Consider the following 6595-nt stretch of genomic DNA (forward strand, 5'->3'; position numbering starts at 1 on the left):
AGCTCAGAGTGCTGAATCATGTTTTCCTCCCAGGCGTTGCATCCAGCCCTAATAGTACCTCTCCACTTGTTCCGATCCAGAACATCAATTTCCTAATCACTTTCTTCATAATTATATACATATATACCAGAAGAGGAAAAGAGAAAATAGGAAAGCTTCTGACAATGCGGTAAGTTTCACAAAACCTTTATATTTCAGGCGCAAAGGGTTATCCTCAGAAGAAAATTAGTCTGGGAAATATCTAGTTATACTGGTTCCGTTAACCTATTCAAATTCCTCAGAATTATGTTAGTAGTAGCAGTCACTCTCTAAATGTTGGTACAATCGACTCTCTAAGCGTTGGTGTAAACAAACATCCAACTGTTGCTGTAATTAACTCACCCTCTGTTGGATGATGTGACGGCATTATGTTAATGGCAGTAGCAGTTACTCTCCAAATGCTGGTGAAATCAACTCTTCAAGTTTTGGTAAAAACAAACATCCAACTGTTGGTGTAGGCAACTCACCAACTGTTGGTGTAGGCAACTCACTAACTGTTGGATAATCTGACGGGTTAGTAGCAGTAACAGAAAGTTGCCAGCTGTTGGAGAGGCAACTCTCCGATCGTTGGTTGACAATGAAGAATGTAAAATATCAAAACGGATAGTTTCGAGGTGTTGAAACAGTTTCAGTCACAGTTTATCAATTGAAGAACTACAGGAGTTAGCACAGTAACAAATCCGAAAATTCTTGAAGATCCTAGTGTTGAACTAACAACGCTAAAAAGAATCAGGGCTGTAATAACATCACCAAACCAAGGAAATTGTAGACCAGTTTATTGAGAATGCCTAACCGGGAGTCCACAGATGTGTGAGGAAGAACCATAGCTTAAACCCTCATCCCAGATCTAGTATCTTTTGTCTTGTTTCTCTCCGTCGCTTTTCAACTAAATCAATGGTAAGCAAGTCTGTGTACTAACCTGTTTGATAATTTTATAATAATACTAGACAATGGTTTCAAATCTTGGCACAAGGTCGGCAAGTTCAGGAAAGAGCATAAGTCGATTACATCGACCCTAATGCTCAACTGGTACTTATTTTATCGATCCCGAAAAGATGAAAGGCAAAATCGACCACGGCGGAATTTAAACTCAGAACGTAAAGACAGACGAAATGCCGATAAGAATTTTTCTCAGCGTGCTAACGGTTCTGCCAGCTCGCCGCCTTAAAGTCGAACTCGGTGGAACTTGAAATCAGGTCATCAAGACAGAAAAAGTGCCGTTAAGCATTTTGCCCTGCGCAGTAACGATTTTGCTAGTTCACTACCTATAACAATATTAGATAACGAATTAATATTGTGTGCTAATTTCTTCAAAACTTTAGATCACAATGTATAGCACCCTATAGTGTGAAGTTTATCCAAAGTTATTAAGTGCTTGGAAGATAAACCAGCACGTTTATTGACTTTTCAAGCATATGGCGATATCATTGTTAAAGACATTGTAGGAAGTTCGTATTTCTATGAATATATTATAATTACTCCGTAAAGTATTGTTTCGTTTAGCATTGCGTTTTTAGGAACGTATCTAGAGTGTTAATCGAGTTATTTCTGTGTATAACTTGTAGAAAATGATACAATAATTACAATAAATAATACTAAAAAATGAAACTTAGCGATTTCTAACAAATCTTTGTAAAATGGTTAAAAATAAAACGTTCTTCCCTACTAAACCAGAAAAAAACTAAAAAATAGTTATTAAAATCTTTTCTTTTTATTCACTTGAAATACCATTATATTTATGTCAGTATATACATATCTCTGCTCTTTTATTATTTTTTTTTCTGTTTGGAAAAATATACTGAATTATATATGTCTAGGAAATTGAAGGTACACATCCGTATATATTCAATTTGGACATAGGATATTTAAAAATCCAAATATTCAGAGATTTTGAGACGATAATATACAATACCTTCACGAAATGAGATGTTTGTATACTTTGTGGCAAGTTAGAGAGATAAATGAAATGGAAATTATAAGTTTCTGGTGACAAACATGCAAATGAAAGTGAGATTTATGTTAGTTTTGAATGATTTATTTCGAATGTTGTCTGCATACTGAGATTTTAAGTAAGTTACAGCAAGTGCCTTAAAAAAGAGAATGTAAGATTGCTATTATATAGAATTGCCATCTGAACGATGGTAAATTGTATCATTACGTATGGAATTACACAAAACTACCGTAAGACACCACAATTTTAAATAACATTGGACACACACGTATGTATGTATGTATGTATGTATGTAAAGTAATATATATGTATATAATACATACATACATACGTACATACATACATACATTATATATATATATGTATGTATGTATATACACCGCTGTTAAAAGAAAAATGACTACAGCATATTGTTAAAAATTTAATCAAACATCAATAATTATTCAAGAAAATGAAAATAAATGCAATTAAAGAGAAGTAATTGATAACAATTTAGAGTTATATTAGATGTTATTAAATAAAAAAAATACCGACGAAAAGATTGTAGGAAATATTCTTATAAGACTGAAAGAATTATCTCTTGGATCTGATTAATTTTCGAAAATTAGCAAATTATATCTGTCATTGCGGTTAATTGGTAATCTAATTGATTTCTTGTGCACCATACTGTGTTTTCAGTTCTGGATATTCTTTTATCATTATTTCACTGTTTATTGTCTATAAAAATGTTTGGAGAAGTCTTGCTTTAGATACACGCAGATCCCTATTGTGTATTAGTGACCTTCCTGACCACAAGCATCCAATCTCGTCACTCTTCCTCTTCAATGGCGATTACATCAGCTCCTGCTCCAGGAGATAGCTTGTCACAGCTACCCAGACAGTCCTATGATCACACACATTCCAGCTCTGACCCACTTGTCTTCTTTCTTCTTTTTTATTTATAGATTTCTCGGTTGGTATTATCCGTGTCGTTCACTTTATTAAAACAGTAGAGTTTCTCTTAGTGGTTCAATAGTGAACGTAAACGTAAGGCAGCGAGCTGGCAGAATCGTTAGCACGCCGATTTCAAATTCTGTCGAGGTCGACTTTGTCTTTCAGCCTTTCGAGGTCGATAAAATAAGTGGCAGTTGAGTGCTGGGGTCGATGTAATCGATTTATGCCCTCCCCTACACTTACTGGCCTTAAGCCAAAATTTGAAATTAAATATTGTAGAGAAACGTAGCCGTTAGACAGAAAAGAAAGACCGAAGTAAAACTGTCCACACAGCAGTACTTACATGGCAAGACAGGCATTTTATTTGCTCAGGTTCTGTATTTTAAAAATATTCTATAATATTGATTTCTAGCATAGATATGAAACCTCACATTTCGGACTAAAAATGTATAATCATTTATATCAGTGTTTCTGACCCTTTTTTTTTTTTTTGCCTACGGATCCTTTTGATTCCTATTTTACTCGGGTGGACACACACAGCCATTCGATGTTTAAAAAAAAAATCCTATTATATTTTTATAATTAAATATTAGGAATTCTATGAAGAAAATTGTTAAAATATTTTGTGTATTGTAGAAATATAGCCAATTTATTACACATAAACTTTAGCAATAAATTCTCATATGGACTCTCAAGGGCCTTGTGGACCCCGGCTGAAAATCACTAATTTGTGTCAATCTCGATACTTAACTGCTATTTTATTTTATCGACTCCGGAAGTCATGAAAGGAAAGATGGCCTGTGCGAGATTTGAACTTAGAAATTGTTTTAAGCTGTTGATTACCATAAACAAACTTATTCATTTTAGGATAAAGTAATAATCCTTAAAGCAAAATACATACTACATCAGAGCAGTATGTTGATCCTGTGTTACTGAGAAAACAAAAAACCTAGGCTTTGATTACGAATAATTACAGCAGAGTACAAAACGTATAAAGAATAAAAAAACGTAGTGTTATTATTATTATTATTATTATTATTATTATTATTATTGAGTAAGAGAGCAGTGCATGCCATCAAAGTGACACTGGGGTAAAATATACGAAGCCTAGTATACCCATCATGACTACCCGTCTGATAAGGTTACATCACGAACATGCATCACAACCGTATGTGCGCGATATAGTGATCTCATATCAAGATAAACAGCACATGACCTTGCAGGTGGGGCACAGTTAGCATTTTCTTCAGGTTGAGTAGCCCATCTCGCCCAAAATGTCCCTGAATAAGGGTTGTTTAAGGATGTTGAACGAAATACCCATGTTTCCAGAGGTGAATTATTCAAACCCCAAAGAATTCCTCTCAGCACATGGCTATGATGCTCTCTCATTACTTCTGCTTACCACTGAGAAAATTTCTATCTGCTTTCCTGAATCTATTTATTTCCATATCCAGGTTTTCTTCAATGATACTAGTAATGTCTTCGATCATTTCTTTATCTTCGTTATTTAGTCCTTCTCTACACTCAGGCTCGAGACATTATACGTCTCCCGGTACTCTCATTAAGTGTAGCATCTTCAGCATTCTCTGTATCTATTTCTGCTTCGCTTCCCGTGTTTTCGGTCATCAACCTCCTCCTTAATCTCATCGAGTTTTAGTACTGTTAGCCACCCTTTGTTCCTTATTGCTCTTACCTGGTCACAGAGTTTCTGTTCCGTATTATCTCAGCCCTGTTTCTCCATCCATATGTTATGCATCCTCTTTCTATATCCTCTTATGGTTCTCCCTTCATTATCAGTGGATCTGCTCAAAAAATAACATTCCATGACAGCTATATTCATTGTCTTAGTCTATTTGATTCTAGCAGTCATATAATGACGACCGAACCTGTGCTACTCAACGGGCCGAAGTCAGTCACCCGTAGTTCCGTCCTCATTTACGCCGTTATTTGTGTTAATTCTATTGTTCAAAAGCCCTTATCCCCTTCGAAGTTTAAGTGAGCTATTATCATCATCATCATCATCGTCGTCGTTATTATTATTATTATTATTATTATTATTATTTACTTTTAATCTTCTTGTTTGTTACAGTCACTCGCCGAGACACACCCAGCGTCCTAGGGCGAGTGAAGGACAAGAGATTTTACAGTATGACTGAAAGCTTGAGGAGGAGATGTGCAGGGGCAGTAGCGAAATATCTTTATGTAATACAACACATACATTTAAATTGATAGGGTGTTTCTAAGGATGTAAGCAGTACCTGTCAGCACAATCTTTTGGATTTCTCTGAGACATGGTTCTCCTGGGATATTATCTAGATGTTTCTGACATCCCTTTCTTATCATACCTAGGGCACCTACAATAATAGGAACAGTTCTCGCTTTAAGATGCACATCTTTTGTACTTCAGTTTTCAGGTCCTTATATTTACTTAATTTGTCAAATTCCTTTACAGATATATCTTTTATCAATGGAAACATTTACATCTACAAATATTTTCTCCACCAAGTCTTTAATGACTATGTCTGGTCCGATTAGCCTTCATTGTTCTGTCGGCGTTGGTTGGAAAATCCTTCAACGACTTGCTCAGGATGATGTTCATACAATTAAGCAGGAGTACCGATTTTGTTGTGTTTTTTAGTGCTTTTGTAGTATTTTTAGTGTTTTTGTAGTGTTGTTGTTGTTGTTGTTGTTGTTGTTGTTGTTATTATTCTGAAAGACTCTCGGATAGTTCTTAATTACTGGTTATTCTTTACTTGAAAGCATGCAATAGCAAATCACCAAAGGTTCCAATGACTCAAAGATACAATACTCTCCTTAGAATGCGAGATGTACCCAACAATGCTGCCTTGTGGATCAATTCGAGCCTGACAGCAGCTCCAATATTCTTAATAGGATTTTCAAAGCCCTTGGAAACTGCTACTAATGCTTCAATTACCACCGGTATCACCATTATTTTGCTCATGCCCCATAACTTTCCTATCTCATCCCGCAGTGGCTGGTATTTCTCAAACTTTCCGTTTCCTTACATTTCACCCTCGAACCGCCTGGTGTTGCAACATCATCTTTACTTTAATAATGATGATAATAATAATAATAATAATAATAATAATAATAATAATAATAATAATAACAATAATAATAATAATAAGTGAAAACCATAGTTGACATTGATGCCACCATAGAAACCACCAAGCAAAAGGTATGTGCTAAAGCTGCCCGTATAGCAAGGTATGAAAAGCGTGTTAGATTCTTCAGAGATAATAACATGTTCAAAAATAACCCCAAAAATTTCTACAGGAAGATAGGGAAAACACCAGTAACAATAAAGTCTGTCTCATCAAAAGAAGTGCAGGAATTTTGGAATAAAAAAGGGCAGAAGATAAAACACACAATGAAAAGGCCCCTTGGATTGATAGAATATCTACAGACTTAGACTCCTTAGAGGAGCAAAAGTGGGAGGGGGTCAAGGTAGAAGATATAAGATCTGCTCTCAGGAGGTCAAGCAAATGGAAGTCTCCAGGAAAGGATAAAATTCCTAATTTCTGGTTGAATGCCTTCCCAGAGAGCCATGAACTGCTAACAAAAATTTACAACGATGTTTTGCAAAATCCTAGTTTGATGCCCTCTTGGCTAGTTAATGGTTTAACATTCCTGCTTCCAAAAAATGAGGAA

General features: G+C 35.4%; 1 long non-coding RNA gene across 1 annotated transcript in view; it reads left to right on the plus strand.

The window, feature by feature from the left end:
• The first annotated feature begins 531 nt into the window (after positions 1–531).
• Positions 532–6595, plus strand: part of LOC128248360 (uncharacterized) — a 27870-nt gene continuing 21806 nt past the window's right edge. The window contains exon 1 of the long non-coding RNA XR_008264586.1: positions 532–936. This is a non-coding gene — a long non-coding RNA (uncharacterized LOC128248360). The remainder of the gene's footprint in view (positions 937–6595) is intronic.

This window comes from Octopus bimaculoides, chromosome 7 (assembly GCF_001194135.2).
Source record: "Octopus bimaculoides isolate UCB-OBI-ISO-001 chromosome 7, ASM119413v2, whole genome shotgun sequence".
Lineage (NCBI taxonomy): Eukaryota > Metazoa > Mollusca > Cephalopoda > Octopoda > Octopodidae > Octopus > Octopus bimaculoides.